This window comes from Mus musculus, chromosome 2 (genome assembly GCF_000001635.26).
Source record: "Mus musculus strain C57BL/6J chromosome 2, GRCm38.p6 C57BL/6J".
NCBI lineage: Eukaryota > Metazoa > Chordata > Mammalia > Rodentia > Muridae > Mus > Mus musculus.
In genome coordinates, this window is record NC_000068.7 from 117,883,394 (window position 1) to 117,902,087 (window position 18,694).

Below are 18,694 nucleotides of genomic sequence, written 5' to 3' on the forward strand. Positions count from 1 at the left end.
GATCCAGTACTTAGGTTCCTGGGGACTTCAGAAACTAGCAACAACTGTGAAATGACACATATTTAATGACTAAAAACCATTCATCTAAAACCCAAAGCTTTTTTGAAGAATTTGAAACAACCTTTGCTGGCATGCTGAAAGGTTCAGGGGTCAGCACGGAGCATGGCAAGGACACAGTCATGGTCACAATGAAGGACACATTTGAGCAGTTTTCAGAGAACTCATAAAAGATGAGTGCCCGAAACCCCAGTATAAAGAGAGAAAGTCAACTACAGCCTTCCCTTTGTAAATCCAATCTCTATGTAAGGTATTGCTCAATCATAGCTTTGTTTTTGTTTGTTTGTTCTCTTGTTTGTTTGTTGAGTTTCTAACAGAGCCCCCTTTGGCCTGGAACTTATTATGTAGGTCAGGCTGACCTTGAGCAAACAGAGATCCTCCTGCCTCAGCCTTTCAAGTGCTGGGATTAAAGATGATTACCACCAAGCCTGTTGGGATAGCTCTTAAATGGAGGTTAAAGAACCTCAGGTTACTGGGTTAAAGAATTCTGCCTTTAAGGTAAGAATGAGTAGGAAAAATTAAGTCCAAGTTAAGAACATGAACTAAGGAGCTGGAGAGATGACTTAGTACTTAGCACATATAGCACTTGCAGAGGACCTGCATTGGGTTCCCACCACTCACACTAGTCAGCTCACAACTGCCTGTAACTCCAGCTCCAGGAGATCTCATGGCCACGTTCAGCCTCTGCAGGCACACACACTCACCGCCCCCCCCGCCCCCCCCCACCACCACCACCATCACCACCATAGCCTCACAGAGATAAACACATATACATGTTATTTTAAGAGCATGGGCTAAAAGTCTGACATATCTAAGCTCAAAGTCCACCTCTGCTCCAAAGTTGTAACCGGGCTCTGCATTTGCAGGGAGTGGTCCCATTTCCCTGTATTCATTTCTTGATCTGCAAAATGATAGAACTAGGAAATCTCACAAGGCTCATGTCAACATTCTACTTGAAGATATGCAGAAAATGCTAACAGGAAAATAATAACTTTTCAGTAAATGATCTCACGGCGTCTTGTCTCAATCCTCACAAACACCAAAGTAGTTTAGGGACACAATTTAATTAATGTACAGGTTTGATCCCAAAGACAACTTTTACGTGACTGTCCTTTTTATATCACACCTGCAGTAGGTTGTTTAGGTAAGAGAATCATTCTCTAGATATATTGTAAAAGTATCCACGCTCTAGTTTCTTTTCTTTGTTGTTGTGATAAAACACCCAGGCCAAACTTACATTCAGGGTGAAAGGAACCCAGAGGCAGGAGATGATACAAAGGGTGAGGAGAAACACAGCTTACTGGCTTCCTTCGGCTGCATTTCTTATAGAACCCTGGTCCACCTACAAGCATCACCTACAGTGGATGGAGCCCTCCAACATCAACTAGCAGTCAAGAAAATGCCCCACGGCCCAATCTCAACTGACATTCTTTTTTGTCTTTTTTTTTTCTTTTTTTCTTTTTTTTTTTTTTGGTTTTTCGAGACAGGGTCTCTCTTCCTGAGTATAACAAGTTGGCAAGTGAGACTAGCCATCAAATATTCTTTGTAACTTTTATAATTATCACTCCATGACATGGAGTATTTCTAATGCACTAAAAATCCCCTTTTGATTGCAATATCCTCCATTTGAGGGAAGTGACAAAGGCAGGTGACAGCAAATCATTCTGCTGTGTACCCCACTGAGAAACCTCTGGAAAACTTGCCTCCATGGATTGTTTGGACTCCTCGCGAGCTTATTTGGTTTTCTTTTCATCAACTATGGAGAAGAGCTGTGGCAGATGGCAAGAAACTCTTTAAAAGTCCTGACACATACCCAAGATATAAGATACAATTTGCTAAACACATGAAGCTCAAGAAAAATGAAGACTGAAGTGTGGACACTATGCCCCTCCTTAGAAGTGGGAACAAAACACCCATGGAAGGAGTTACAGAGACAAAGTCTGGAGCTGAGACGAAAGGATGGACCATGTAGAGACTGCCATATCCAGCGATCCACCCCATAATCAGCATCCAAACACTGACACCATTACATACACTAGCAAGATTTTATCGAAAGGACCCAGATGTAGCTGTCTCTTGTGAGACTATGCCGGGGCCTAGCAAACACAGAAGTGGATGCTTACAGTCAGCTAATGGATGGATCACAGGGCTCCCAATGGAGGAGCTAGAGAAAGTACCCAAGGAGCTAAAGGGATCTGCAACCCTATAGGTGGATCAACATTATGAACTAACCAGTACCCTGGAGCTCTTGACTCTAGCTGCATATGTATCAAAAGATGGCCTAGTCGGCCATCACTGGAAAGAGAGGCCCACTGGACACGCAAACTTTATATGCCCCAGTACAGGGGAACGCCAGGGCCAAAAAGGGGGAGTGGGTGGGTAGGGGAGTGGGGGTGGGTGGGTATGGGGGACTTTTGGTATAGCATTGGAAATGTAAATGAGCTAAATACCTAATAAAAAATGGAAAAAAAAAAAAGAAAAAAGAAGAAGAAGAAAAAAAAGTCCTGACACAACATGATGATTCAATTGCTTTCTAAATAGTCCAGTTGTTGATCAGGTGACCCAGGGAGCAGACTGGGGCTCTGAGGTTGCTGAAGTAGCTGTATGGAGAACAGCTTTGAGGACTGGGAAAGAGATGGGAACATGGGCAGGGCCAGAAAGATACTTCAGGGTAGTCTTGTCCGGAAGCACATGGGTCCCTCCTGGGTATGGATGCACCCTGGGAAATGGGAGTGCTCTCCAGAAAGGCAGAGCTAATGTGATCCACTGAGAGTGTCCCAGCGGGTGGCTCCATCTAAAAGTCCTGAAGGGAGGACTTCCAGGTGTCTCAGTACTGACCCCACTTTAGTCTCAGATGACTGCATAGCCACAGCTGCCTGTTTATAAACACACTGCTCATTGACATAAACAGCCTGACTGTTTCCATAAATACCAAGCTTCCCTAAAGGAACGTTTGCTTCTGATTCTGTTGTGTTTTTATTTTATTTTGTTTTTAATGATATTGTCACCTCTGAAAGATCTGAGCTTCTATTCTCTAGTTAGATCTGCATTGGTATCATTTAAAACTTACCTGAGACACAGTTCTGTATCTGAGGGAGAAAGCTCTCTATATTTAGGCAGAACCCTGATCTTCCTATGTCTGGAAAAAACCTCTCTTCATTTGAGAGAGGGCTTCCTGAAGCTGAGAACCTGAGATCTCAGCCTTAGGATTTTAAAGTAAAGCGCTGTTTGTTGATACAGCTGAGAATGATTTTGTGTGGAGGGTGTGGAATTTACTGCCACTGTGGACAGAATACGCTGGTTTCTCCACTTGAGCTGAAATGTAACAAATCCATCTTTCCATATTACTGAAGCTGAAGGCCGATGTGTGGCTTATGGAATGAGTCTTCTGACAGTGGTTTCCTGGATTCTTGAGTAGAGGAAGGTCAAAACAGCCTGTCCATTGTTGGTATGCAAGGGTGGTGCCCAAGCTGGAAAGCACATGGTTGCTTTGTCCCAAAGAACAGCTCTTTTGGAAATACTGCGGTCAGATATTTGGGGTGTACAGATAAAGTAAGGAAAACACACATGGGCTAAATGAGGAGGGGAAGAAAGCCTATTCATGAGAGAATGAAAATAAGGATGTATTTGTTAGGTTTTGGATAGGGGCTACTCCTGCAGTAGCTGCTTTCTCTGTCCTGACAGCTGCCTCTGTAATTCCCGATGCTATGGGGAAATGAAAGGCACTCTACCTAGAGAGTCTCTTTGATAACTCTTACTTCCCCAAGGAAGTTTGCTCTAAGCTATCAGGGGCTACGGGGACCATATCCCATAGGATGGATACCAGCCAAAGGGCCAAACTTTCCCTTTCTCATGCTGTCTGAGAATCAGATACAAACCAGATATGAGCACCTACTGGAGCACCTACTGTGGGCTATTCATCAACTACATGGCATGGGACCTCCCTCCTCTCTCTGAAACCTGCAAGATGGTACCACCACCATCCCCATCACATTGCCGTGTGGGTTTAAACTTTACTTAAAGCTCCTGATAATGCTGCAGTTTTGTGGCATTAATAACTCTTCTAGCAAACCTCTTATCCCAAAGACTATCTGCTCCAATGTCTCCCCTTGGCCCCAAACTGATACTTTTCAGTATTTCTATTCTTCTTTGGCCAATAATAGCTAGATAAATTTTAATGCAAACAAAAATAGGTGACATGGACTAGTTAATCGCTTGTCACCAAAACTTCTGTTCCAGGTGTAAGTTGAGTTAGATGATATGAAATGATGGTAATGATATGATATGGTTATAATAATGGTGATGATGATGGTAATGGTGGTGATGGTAGAGGTGATAATGATGATAATTGTGATTGGTGGTGGTGATGATAATGGTGGTGATGATGATAGTAATGATGATGATGATAGTGAGTCTGGTGATGATAAAATCAACAACCAAAACCACAACAAATATAAGAAATTGATCATAATTACAATGGCCATTTCAGGAGTCCACGAACTTTTTCCAAGTTCTTCTCCAAAGGTAAAGTCACTACAGTTTTTTAATCTTTCCTAATGAGCTTTCAGTAGATGAAGAGTTGATATTAAAGCAACAGGTCTTATACCAAAAAAAACCCAAGGTGCTTGGAGTGAGAAAATGTTTCGAGTTTGCCCCCTGAGAGCTGCTTAATTTTGGCATCACTCTTAATCTCCTCCAAACTTATCTGGCAAATGGAACACAGAAAGTGATATAAAAGCCAATCACTGAGGGGCTGAAGAAATGGCACATCAGTTAAGCCAGCATGTTGTGTCTGTAGAGGACCCAAGTTCAGCTCATCACTGCAGTGGCATTTCTCACCTGCCTGTAACCCCAGCTCCAGTATCCAACACCATCTTCAGGCATCCACAGACACCTGTTCTCATGGGTACAATAGTCACACTTGGGCACACACATATAGATATAACTAAAAATAAAATTAAATAAACAAATACCTATAAATGATAGAGGTTTGTCCTCTATAAAATGCAGCACAGATTTAATGCCAGATTTTGTAAGGAGTGACAGATTTCTGTGGTTAGTTCTCAGAACCAAGACCACGCAGATGCTTCTGGGCCCACTCAGCTTTGGCACACACCAGTTGAAGTGATGTTTAAATTTTTTCATCTTTGAGTTGGTGACCTAATCCTTTTTCCTCTAAGATCTTAGAAGAGGGAGAAACATTGCATTTTATAAAAATCAGGCATAGAGTAAATCGTCTATACCCGACATAGACAAGGTGTCTCTATGTTTTATGATCTCAAAACTTAACTTGCTTTGGAAATCTCCCTCAAAAATACATATTTTTTAAAAAAGTAACATATGAATTTACCTTATGGTGACTTTGTGGTGATATATTACTATCATACACCAGAACTGCCTTTGAATCACCAAAGATTAGAGAGGAGCAGTATTTGTTGTTGTGACAGAGTTAATTAATTTTACCTCTTTCTCTTGTGGACGTCAGTAGATACTGGCATTTCAGTTATCCAAAGGCCCTATCACTTGCTGTACGAGATAGCCAGGATTTCACTGTAGCCACAGATCTCTTGGAAAAGGTGAATCCAAAAATGCAGGAAGATGTTCCTTTTCAGTCATCTCTTAGACGGACCTTTCCTCGGTAGACTTTGACCATCACCCTCATGGGGTGATGGCTACATCTTCATTCCCTAGTGGATATGTACCCGTTTCCATATTGATTCTTGCTCCTTTGATTTATGTACTCACTGTTTCTCTCAGAATGAGTACTTACGTGTTGACACAGTTGAGTGGATAATTTGGAATTTTCCCTCCCTAGCCCTCCCTCATCTCCTTTGCTATTGGACTTTTTAAAGACTACTTTTTCAGATATTTTACTGTGTATGAGTGTTTCCCCTGAATGTATGTATGCAAACCACATACATACCTGGAATCTGCAGAGATCAGAAGACAGTGTTAGATCTCCTGAAACAGAAGTTACAGATGCTTGTGAGCCACTGTGTGTATGCTGGGAATTGAATGTGGATTCTCTTCAAAGACTCTTCACCACCTTTTGGAAGACTTTCAAGAATCCAAGTCCACACTGGTCATGAATATCATCAAGAGGACAAAGAAAAAAGTCTTCTCACATGGCTCAATCCAAAACCGAACATCTAAATAACACCATGAGGTAGATTTCTCTTTTGCTGGTAAAATGTTGCCCAGACTTTCTGTTCCAAAATCATCAAGCCACAAGTGCTGTTTAATCCCAGAACAATCCCTCAGAACAACTCTGGCCACTCGAGTCTATGCCTCACCTGTATTTTAAGTGAAATGGTAATAATAAAGGAAGGTCTGGCTCCCCAAATCTGCTGAGAGTTCAGACAAGTAATACGTTGTTACAAAAGGGTGTGTTCCCTCCCCCATATGGCATAGATTCCAAGATAATTGCATCTTTTCATTTTCAAGATCTATGAATTACACTCAGAGGGAAAGAAAGGATTATGGGATTCCAGAGTAAGCTGAAATATCCATTTCTATGACAGGGTAATGAGTGACTGCCCTTTCCCTCCCAGGGCTCTCTTCATTTTTGGTTCAGGCCCTTGTCTTGTGTCTGAAGACTCCAGGGGTTCATCTGGAGACAGCCACCTGCATCTGATTTCTCACTTAAGAAGTACTAAGGTCAGGTTCAATGAGGGCATCATTGGAGAAATTCCAGTTTGACTTAATGTCCATGGAAAATGAGCATTGTGGAATTGCAATCCTTTTCCCTGCTTATGTGAAACATGCCCCTCCCTTATGTTCTCAACCTTATGAGATAGATCAGCTTCTCTTCTCTTCTTCAGAACTCTCCCTTCCTCCTGACAGTTACAATGAATGGCTCCTGCCTTTGCAGTCTCTGAAGCATGCTAATGGCCTCCTTTCCTGTATCCATCCTTCCTCTATTATTATTGATCTCATAGCTTCTCTTCTCTACAGCAGACATGCAAAAAGACTTCTGAACCTCCAAATGAATAGGTCACATGGAAGAACTGAGGCATATTATTTTGGTTCTGATACCTAAATACTTTTATATCCAAGAGATCTAGCCAGATTTCACAGGCAAGCATTATATTAATGTCTCCTGACTTCATTTTGTACCCATGCTATAATGCAAATCATCAAAGAAACTCAAAGTGGAAATTCATGATTTTGAGGCTACTGCACAGCTCAAATCTCTCTATACATCTCTGGAAGACAACACAAAGCTCTAATCTCAAAGGAAACTGATTTGTAGCAGCTTATTATAGTTCTATCCCAGGCTCTGACAGAGCAAAGTTTATTTTCCTGCATCTTCTACAGTGAACTTGCCCTACATACGTTGAACAAATTATTTTCACAAAGTCAAGACTTCTTGAATGAATCAGACTTAAATACAACAAGAAGAATTAGCATGAAGGAAAAGTGCACCATGAAAAATATTTGAGCAGTTTGTCATAACATGAGTTCTAAAGAAACACATACATATGTGCATGTGTGCACACCCACACATAGTCCCACACATACACACATAATAAAACCAAACAAGCAACAACAACAAAACCATAATATTGGAGGAGAAGCAGAGAGAAGCCTGCCTCCACTTGTTTCAGTGTGCATAGAGCAATGGCTCCTTTTCTTTCCAGATCTTTTCTCATACTAATGGTTTGTAGTCCTAAAACAAAGCTTCTGTGTAATTGAATGGGGATACCTGTTAGTTCTGTGTGCAACTGGTCCTCTGCTCATCCTCTAAATGTGAGCCTTGAATACATCAGAGCACAAACCTGAAGCTCTATGAGCAACTCCTGCAACTTCTCTAGGCATAGGACACACTGGTCTCCTCTTATAGCCAATCAGGATAGTGGTGTGACTAATGACTAGCACAGCTTTAATCCTACTCTCAAACTTCCATTTTATTTTGTCCTTTGTTTAAAAGTGCCAAAGTAAATAAGTTAGTAGCACAAAGGCTATTTTAAGATTCTATTTCTCAATGGTGTATACCTATACCACTTGTCTAGGGAGCTTGAGGGGTGAAAGTCAAGGAATGAATCTATTTATTTAAAAATAATCTGATATAATGCACACTTTAGAACTATGGAAATACTTTTATTAGGCAACCATGAGCAAAAACCCATTGGGGAAAAAAAAGAAAGAAATATGGTATCATCGGGGGCTACTTCTACACAGCACAAAGAATATAGCCATACTGTAGAGTCTGCTGGGACCATCTGCAAAGTTCCCCAGAAGAGGATGCTCCCATATCCAGGGCCCTGGCACAGTACTACACTGCGAGGGAGATAGGTGTGAACTACCATTAAGACATCATTCTCTCAGCTCTCTCCTAGCTTGCTATGCTCCCCAGCTTACTGATTCCTGCCTTCACACCTATACAGCTGTCAGTACACTACTAGACAGAACCAAGAATGCAGGGCCATTTTCAATAGCATCCTGTTTAAAGAGAAATCTAATATCTGATGACTATGAAAAGGTTATTTTTTTCTTCTGAAGTCTTACAGAAGAAAAGAAAACCATGATTCCCTTTGTTATTAATTCTTTTGTTATGATGACTTGCAGCTATAGAGGGAGAAAAATCCCTCCCCCTTTAAGAAACCAAGGGCATAAAATAATGGTTGCAGCTTCTGCCCAGGGAAGTCACTCAGGAAACAATGAGCGAGAGGCAGTAGTAGATGCACAAGTCACTTTGTGCATCTACCCATTGGTGAGGCTGCCAATGTCTGAAGAAAGAAAATGAAGTTTTCCAAAAACTAGGCACGTAGACAAAAGCAGGGACAAACAATGGGCCTTCTAAATGTTTTAGAATGCACTTACAGTTCCTGTAGACCCTTAGAGAACAAAAGCAATAGCTACATCTAAATTATAGTGTAACACAAGATTAAAAAAAAAATTATTCCAAAGCTTTCCTAAATAGTGGTCTCAGGAAATAACCATTATGTATTGTGTGTGTGTGTGTGTGTGTGTGTGTGTGTGTGTGTGTGTGTGTGTTTATATACGTATGATGTGTGGACATACGCATGTGCTCCGAACTAAAGATCCCTCTTCAGTCACATATCTGTAAAATAACAAAATATGTGGTCTTCATTCCCAAGTTCATATCTCACTGCATGATTTTATGGCAAACTGCAGGCAATAGTTACAGTTTTATCACAGTTCAAAATCATTCATAATTAAAGAACATTAATATATAACATAATCTAAGAAAATATTTTCAAAGCTAAAGTCATATTACAAATAGAGAATATCTGCATAAGATTACTGAAAACATATCAGATTACCCAAGATTATACAATAAACACAAATGTAATTCCAATCAAAATGCTAAAGGAGATTATTTATTTTCTTTAAATTGATTTGACCAAAAATATTTCAAATTTTTTCTGAGAGAATAAACCATATAATGTGAAAGAAAAATATTATAAATATTTGTGTAAGTCAAAAGGCTACAACAATTAACAACTTTTCAAACACAATGTTGAAAACTGGCAGACAAAATGAAGGGTTTTTGTTGTTTTTGTTTTTTTAGATTTAGGTGTCACAAGACAGTCTTCCTGCTATGTAGCCCAGGCTACCGACCAGTCTTCTTGCTCCATCCTCCTGAAGGCTGAATTACAAGAATGCCTCACTGTACCCAACAGAAATCTGTTCATGTTTCTTACTTACTTTTGTCTTTGTCTTTTTTCCTTTTTTAAAGGGTTTCATTGGCTGCAAAACGATAGGCTTTGCTCTGAGATTTTCTTTTTTTTTTTTTTTTTTTTTTTTTTTTTTGCACACATACGTAGCAATTTTTATTTGGTGCCAAGAAAAGAGCTGTTACAGAAAGCAAGTTATACTATAAAGCCACAGCACTAAAAACATCACAGTACTGGCATACAGAGTGATCAGGTGAATAGAGTTGAGGACCCAGATATATTACGCCCAAGAAACTACAGATACTTGATTTTTTTTTTCAGCCTGAATGTGCTCTTTATTTTATTTGTTTTTTTTTTTTGTTTGTTTTTTGGTTTTTTTTTCCATTTTTTATTAGGTATTTAGCTCATTTACATTTCCAATGCTATACCAAAAGTCCCCCATACCCACCCACCCCCCACTCCCCTACCCGCCCACTCCCCCTTTTTGGCCCTGGCGTTCCCCTGTTCTGGGGCATATAAAGTTTGTGTGTCCAATGGGCCTCTCTTTCCAGTGATGGCCAACTAGGCCATCTTTTGATACATATGCAGCTAGAGTCAAGAGCTCCGGGGTACTGGTTAGTTCATAATGTTGATCCACCTATAGGGTTGCAGATCCCTTTAGCTCCTTGGGTACTTTCTCTAGCTCCTCCATTGGGAGCCCTTTGATCCATCCATTAGCTGACTGTGGGCATCCACTTCTGTGTTTGCTAGGCCCCGGCATAGTCTCACAAGAGACAGCTACATCTGGGTCCTTTCGATAAAATCTTGCTAGTGTATGCAATGGTGTCAGCGTTTGGATGCTGATTATGGGGTGGATCCCTGGATAAGGCAGTCTCTACATGGTCCATCCTTTCATCTCAGCTCCAAACTTTGTCTCTGTAACTCCTTCCAAGGGTGTTTTGTTCCCACTTCTAAGGAGGGGCATAGTGTCCACACTTCAGTCTTCATTTTTCTTGAGTTTCATGTGTTTAGGAAATTGTATCTTATATCTTGGGTATCCTAGGTTTTGGGCTAATATCCACTTATCAGTGAGTACATATTGTGTGAGTTCCTTTGTGAATGTGTTACCTCACTCAGGATGATGCCCTCCAGGTCCATCCATTTGGCTAGGAATTTCATAAATTCATTCTTTTTAATAGCTGAGTAGTACTCCATTGTGTAGATGTACCACATTTTCTGTATCCATTCCTCTGTTGAGGGGCATCTGGGTTCTTTCCAGCTTCTGGCTATTATAAATAAGGCTGCTATGAACATAGTGGAGCATGTGTCCTTCTTACCAGTTGGGGCATCTTCTGGATATATGCCCAGGAGAGGTATTGCTGGATCCTCCGGTAGTACTATGTCCAATTTTCTGAGGAACCGCCAGACGGATTTCCAGAGTGGTTGTACAAGCCTGCAATCCCACCAACAATGGAGGAGTGTTCCTCTTTCTCCACATCCTCGCCAGCATCTGCTGTCACCTGAATTTTTGATCTTAGACATTCTGACTGGTGTGAGGTGGAATCTCAGGGTTGTTTTGATTTGCATTTCCCTGATGATTAAGGATGTTGTGAAGATGGAAAGATCTCCCATGCTCATGGATTGGCAGGATCAACATTGTAAAAATGGCTATCTTGCCAAAAGCAATCTACAGATTCAATGCAATCCCCATCAAAATTCCAACTCAATTCTTCAACGAATTAGAAGGAGCAATTTGCAGATTCATCTGGAATAACAAAAAACCTAGGATAGCAAAAACTCTTCTCAAGGATAAAAGAACCTCTGGTGGAATCACCATGCCTGACCTAAAGCTTTACTACAGAGCTTTTGTGGTAAAAACTGCATGGTACTGGTATAGAGACAGACAAGTAGACCAATGGAATAGAATTGAAGACCCAGAAATGAACCCACACACCTATGGTCACTTGATCTTCGACAAGGGAGCTAAAACCATCCAGTGGAAGAAAGACAGCATTTTCAACAATTGGTGCTGGCACAACTGGTTGTTATCATGTAGAAGAATGTGAATCGATCCATACTTATCTCCTTGTACTAAGGTCAAATCTAAATGGATCAAAGAACTTCACATAAAACCAGAGACACTGAAACTTATAGAGGAGAAAGTGGGGAAAAGCCTTGAAGATATGGGCACAGGGGAAAAATTCCTGAACAGAACAGCAATAGCTTGTGCTGTAAGATCGAGAATTGACAAATGGGGCCTAATGAAACTCCAAAGTTTCTGCAAGGCAAAAGACACCGTCAATAAGACAAAGAGACCACCAACAGATTGGGAAAGGATCTTTACCTGTCCTAAATCAGATAGGGGACTAATATCCAACATATATAAAGAACTCAAGAAGGTGGACTTCAGAAAATCAAATAACCCCCTTAAAAAATGGGGCTCAGAACTGAACAAAGAATTCTCACCTGAGGAATACCGAATGGCAGAGAAGCTCTGAGATTTTCGTATGCATTTCATTGTATGGGTGTTGCATCCCCTTTCCCTCAGCTCCTCATCCTTCTCAGCTGCCCTTCCTTCTCCCCTCACTTACACCTTGCGCTGTTTGCCTCCCCTCATCCTTCATTCAGAGGCTCTCTTTTCCCAGTCGCACTGCCACATTCTAGTTTGTTGGACATCACTCACATCCACATAAGCATACTGAGCAGTTAGAGGCAAGAATCCCCACATGACAGAGTAAATACAGTGTTTGTCTTTCTGATTTCTCATTATCCAGTTTTCTCTGTTCATGGGCATCTAGACTGATTTGGGGGAGGTTGTAGAAAAAGCAGAAATAAACATGAACATTCAAGTGTCTCTGTAGTCTCTGAAGTAGGCTGTGACATCCTCTGGGAATACACACGAGTGATATTATTGTTCTACTTTTAATGTTCTGAGAAATTTACAAAGTGGTTTCACTAGCTTATGTTCAATAGTGTACAAAGCTTTTCAATTGCCCATAACTACACAGTTATTTCTTGTCATTTTTTTTCTTGATGGTGGCCATTCTAATCAGGGTGAGATGAAGTCTAGAAGTAATTTTTAATTTATATTTCTCTGCTAGCTAGAATTATTGAAGACTTTGAAAATATTATTAGCCACTTGTATTTCTTCTTTTGAAAGTAAGTTCTTTTGAAAGTTTTGAAAGTAAGTAAATGGATCATTGGTCCATTTACTGATTGGCAGCTTTGTTTCTTTGGTATTTAATTTTTTACAGTTCTCTCTATATATTTTAGCTATTAATCTCTTGCTTGAAGGGTACCTGGCAAGATTATTTCCCAACCTGTAGAGTTTCTCTTTATTCTATTGATAGTTCCTTTTACCGTATGGAAGCTTTTAAATTTCATATAGTCTCATTTGCCAATTCTTGGGGGGTTGAGGAAGGAATTAATTATACCTCCATACCTCAGAGTTCTGGAGATTCAACCCAGGGCCTTCTGCACGTTTGGTAAGAGATTTACTGCTGAGCTAGACCCCACCCCAGAAAGTTCAGAGAGAAATACAAGTGTGTATAAAATACAGTATCAAGTTCTTAGAGGAGCAATAAATTGTTTCAGAACAGGCAAAAGGAAGGCAACAATGCTAATGTCAGTCCTTATGCAGACATTTCAACTCCAGAGATATTCAAGAGATAAATATAAACAACAACACCACTAGTATAAAATATTATAAATATCTTACATAGCTTTTTGATCTTGAGGTAAGACCATAAGAATTAAGAGTAAAATCAACATAACTCAACACTGATGGATTTGACTGCCTAAAAGTCAAAATTTTCAATATTAAAGATGCCACAAACATTTTAAAACAAGTGGAAAATCTACACACACACACACACACACACACACAAACTAACAGGATGCATAAACTCTAAAATGCTATCAAAACTTGTCTTTAAGCAATGGAATTCCAATTACTTTCATTCTCTTACATTTGTATGTGTTATAAAAGCTAGACCTTTTATGGAGATTTAAAGTGGCTTAATTGCTCTGAAGAAAATAAAATTAAATAGGAAAGAAAAATATAAAGTAACTAAAAGGAAGCAGAGTGTTGTATCTACATCTCTAAAGATATATGTCTCCTAAAATTCTTTAACAGTCCTCTTACATCTTTCTTCGCCCACATTGTCTCATTGGAAAGAGTTGCTGGCAACCTCCAATTTTAATTTAGTTCCTGGAAATCTGCACTGGACCAGCTGGGGAAATGGACAAGTGTGTTTTAGTGGACATTTGCTCTGTCTTAAGAACCTCTGCCCAAATTGCTCTTATTTAGGTATTGGAAAGTTGCTGCAATGCACATTGGGAGGTTTAGAATTTAACAATCTCAACAATTTTTTTTTCAAATCTCAAGTTTATTCTCCCCCAAGGAGATGACACATTAAAAACTAAACTTTGGCAGCCTTGGGGCATTTTCTATAACTAGACACATGTTACTGTCCTGAATGAAATAGATACTTAATTCATATTCCTTCCTAATCCATGACAACATCCAACTCTCAAAGCACTACAGCTAGCTGCCAGCCATGGAAATACCACAGACAAGTTAGAAAGGGGTGTGGGGAGGTAAAGCAGATGCCCAAAATGCCCATCTACCCACTCGCGTGGAGAAGCAGCAAGGAGCATCCCTGAGAAGCAAGTTCTTAGAATGCCGTAAAACCTGAGAATAAAGACTTCTCAAAATCTCAATTCTTTATCTGAAAAATAGGAATTTAGAAAAAAAAATCATGAGTTACAATAAAAATTGAGTTTTACTGAAAGGGCACCAATGGCAATGAGAAGACATGGAATTCTAATGTCTCCTACTACAGTACCACTGCTGTGAGAAAGCATAATAACAGAAGGAGATTTCTGTCGACCCTGACCTGGTGTCACCAGCATCCTCCATCAGTTTCATGAATCGCAGGATGACTGTTCTATCTACTATGTCCAGCTGCTGCAAAAGGGCAAAGGACACAAATGTTCCTTAAGAACATCAAGATGTACTATAAATCAGAGATGAGGTATTTACGTTTCTTTTCTCTCTGAAGAGTGCCAGGAATGATTCTTCCAAAATAATAATGGCTGTCATAAAAGGAGCAGTCCTCTCTTCCAGAGTAATCACCAATGGCAGATGATGTGCAAGCCAACTGCTTCATTCAAATATGTACCAGGAGAAAATTCCATCTTCTCCTTCTAGGGGTCTCCTGCGGACTCTCCCCCTCCAGTGTTAGTGACTTCAGTGCCTTTCCCTCTCTGCTCTCTCCCTCTGCATTCTTCTCTCTTCATACTTTAGCAGAATAAACTGTCCTATTGCAATGACAGAAAGAGCTTTCAAGCTAAGACCATCATCTACTTCCACCCCAGGCATGAGCTGCTGGTGAAAAGAAACATTCCTGGAGAGGTATTTTGGAGAATTTTCTGTGTTAGAATAATGCTTGTGTCTAACAATGGCTAAGAAGCACCAAACTATCTCCCCCAAACCCACAGCCATATCACTCAGAGAGTTTTAACAAAACATTGATTAACAAATCATAAACATAAAAACTTTTGGATTGTAATTTCTTGTTCTCATGAGAATTGAGAGAAGATTGAGGAGACAGGGGAAGCATACTCACGTTTACTCCAAGTGGCTGTCATAAAAAAACTACAGCTAAAGACCTGCTAAGATCAAGCACCCAAAATTTCAGCAGTCAGAAGGGAGGAGCAGATAAACTCTCCCCTTAACTGGGAAGCTATTGGCAGGTGGACTTGGGAGAACTTTTCTTCTTTTGGAGACATGGCCACTGGTGGGTTGTCCGTGTCCCAGTGAATGGCCCAATACTCATGCATCTATGGACAGCATTAAATGAACCCAGAGGGTTATTACAAAAGAACAGGAAGGGGAAGAGGGGAAGAGGTAGAGAAGGTAAGAGGAGAAGAGGGAAAGAGAGAAAGAAGAGGGGAAGAGGAGGGGAAAGGGGGAAGAGAGGAAGAGAGGAAGAGAGGAAGAGAGGAAGAGAGGAAGAGAGGAAGAGGGGAAGAGGGGAAGAGGGGAAGAGAGGAAGAGAGGAAGAGAGGAAGAGAGGAAGAGAGGAAGAGAGGAAGAGAGGAAGAGAGGAAGAAGAGGGGAAGAGGGGAAGAGGGGAAGAGGGGAAGAGAGGAAGAGAGGAAGAGAGGAAGAGAGGAAGAGGGGAAGAGAGGAAGAGAGGAAGAGAGGAAGGGAAGAGGAGGCATAGGAAATAGTCAAATGAAGTTGAGGGTTGGAGGGGTCAGTGTAGTGTGTGTGGCTTCCATCACATGAGGGGTTAGTGTAGTGTGTGTGGCTTCCATCACATGAGGGGTTAGTGTAGTGTGTGTGGCTTCCATCACATGAGGGGTTAGTGTAGTGTGTGTGGCTTCCATCACATGAGGGGTTAGTGTAGTATGTGTTGCTTCCATCACATCTCATTGCACATATCTTTGAGATATTCAAAGAACAAAATAAACCTACAATCATTCTTATTCTATGTGTGTTTTTTTCACCATCATTTTTCCACAGAACTGAAAAGGATCAAAATCTTTATATCTGTGCCTACATTTACATTTGACAATATCTACTATAATCATAGCATTAACCTAGCCACGGCCTGGGACAATCAGCTTGCATGGAAAAGCAACCTTTAATAGGCGTAATACATAATTAATTTTATCTCAAACTGTGGAAGATAAATTTAAATGATCTAACACAAAATCCTACTAGCAATGGTCACAAGCTAAACCAAATAAGTAGTATGGACTGAGTAGAAGCTGTTTTACTTTTAGTTCTTAAACAGACAAAAAGAAACATATAAGAAAACTATTTGGTTTTTTGGAAATTCAAAGTGAAAGCCTTGGGAAGTCTTTGATGGACAACTAAAAAGAAGATTTAAGCACCTTAGATCCAGTGATACGAAGATAAGAGAAAACATATATCATTCCTTTGTTTAGATTCAATTTATTTTTAAGAAATCATGTCTCATTAGGGTTAGTGGGTGATTAAATGAGTTCAAGAGTGTAGTGTGGCATGATTTTATGTAAAATACAGGTGGCAAGAAAAGCCATTCACCAAGTGCTACAGTTTGGATCCCCCTATATTTTCTGCAGAAAAAGACCACTCCCTCCCACACTCTGACTACACTATTTGTTGAAGCCAAAAAACTGGCTTATTGATGAATGGGGACATGGGAGATCATGCAAATGGTTTTGTATTTTCTTCAGAGGAGAAAAAAATGCCTAAACTCAGATATGCCTGTTATGGAAAGTGAAGTCTAAGCAGAGCAGGCTGTGGCATCACAAAATACGAGGGCAGTAGACTGACTGCCAAGACAAGTCACAGCCAGAAGTGGGCACCCCATGGCTGATCTGATCTGCATGAGGCAGAACCTTGTGATATGCTCCCTTCTTGAAAGTTATTCTAGCTGTTGTCCAGCTGTCCGGTACTAATCATCTAGAAAATAAAGTGAGAAATTAGATGCCGTTACAATTATCTACATTTTACACCATCTCCACTGTGGAGTCTTTTGTGGCAATTCCCTCACTGCAACAATAATATATGTAGTATAGACAATTGTTCCTTGATGCTGGCAGAAAATAACTATAAGTAATTTGATATTAGACAATGTCCTCACAAAGGGTAAAGCACATGAAACCCTTCACCACCAAAGATTTAAAGCTTTCCAGAGCTTAGTAAAATCTCTAAATAAAACATATATACCCCAGGCTACTTGACAACTCCCTGTTGGAAACCTGAGGTCAGTTTGCATCTTTGTTCACATTGGGCACATGCCTTTCAGTTTCAAGGACTTTCTGGAAGAAAAGAGTGACACAAAATGCAACATGGATATGGAATGGAAATAGCTTCGGACACTGCCCTTTGAACAAGCAAGCTGGGGAGATGCCAGGCTCTGACACTTACTGGTTCTTTGATGTAAGTCTTCCAAACACGATCCATGTACTGCTAAACTTCCCCAGTGTCCCTGGTAAGCTTCAAAGTTAATCACTGGTTAATCCCGGTACTTCTACAATGGTTTTCTACCATTAGGGGTGTGTGTGTGTGTGTGTGTGTGTGTGTGTGTGTGTGTGTGTGTGTGTGAGAGAGAGAGAGAGAGAGAGAGAGAGAGAGAGAGAGAGAGAGAGAGAGAAAGGGAGAGAGAAAGGGAGAGAGAAAGGGAGAGAGAAAGGGAGAGAGAAAGGGAGAGAGAAAGGGAGAGAGAGAGGGAGAGACACAGACTAGGAGGGAGGGACTGAATGAGAGTGCCCATTGGGCTTTAAAACAGCATATTGTCCCTTACTTACTTGGTTTGAAAATCAAAGGGAAATAATGAGTTAAAATGCTTGGGATTGTGGTGAGAAATTCTGACTCCAGTAAACTTTTTATGTATAACTCATTTAACTCTGGAACATCTGCAGGACAGCTGTTGCCCAGGTTCACAGTGATCGTTCATTACACACCACCTCAGAATGAGAAACAGGCACCCTTGGAAGTATGGTATGCATGTGCATGTGTGTAATTTGTAGGAAATCTAATTGATGAAGCTTAAGTAGGAACAACGGCCAATGACTTGAACCCATTAAAGCAATATGATTATGAATATTCACCAGGGATACATTGGGAAAATATTCAATTAATGACTCGGAAGATAATTTTTGTCATATAGTCTTGCAAATAAAAATTCCATCAGCTGTCTTCAAAGACTGACAAAATAAATGATACGATCCGATATGCAGCGGGGCTGTAGAAGCATGGACTTCGTGGAGAATCAGCGCGACTGTTCTTCTGCTCCCAGTGATGTGGATTTCCATGTCTGCTTCTCCTTGCTCTTGTCCTTTTTCTGGCAGAGATTTACCTCTTAAAGCAGAACGTTTTCACCAACGTGTTTCAAATATATTATTTCAAGGATGCCTATGCTTTTTGGAAAATCAAAACCATTATCTTCTGTGGACACTTTCTATGAGTTGTTTTATATTTTATGATAATAGAATCGCACAGATCAATAAATGTGAGC

General features: G+C 40.4%; 2 long non-coding RNA genes across 2 annotated transcripts in view; one reads left to right on the plus strand and one right to left on the minus strand.

The window, feature by feature from the left end:
• Positions 1-18,694, plus strand: part of 4930412B13Rik (RIKEN cDNA 4930412B13 gene) — an 87,209-nt gene that overhangs the window by 61,466 nt on the left and 7,049 nt on the right. The gene's annotated exons all lie outside the window — the stretch shown is intronic.
• Gm13986 (predicted gene 13986) overlaps positions 1-18,694 on the minus strand; it is a 253,912-nt gene that overhangs the window by 26,103 nt on the left and 209,115 nt on the right. The gene's annotated exons all lie outside the window — the stretch shown is intronic.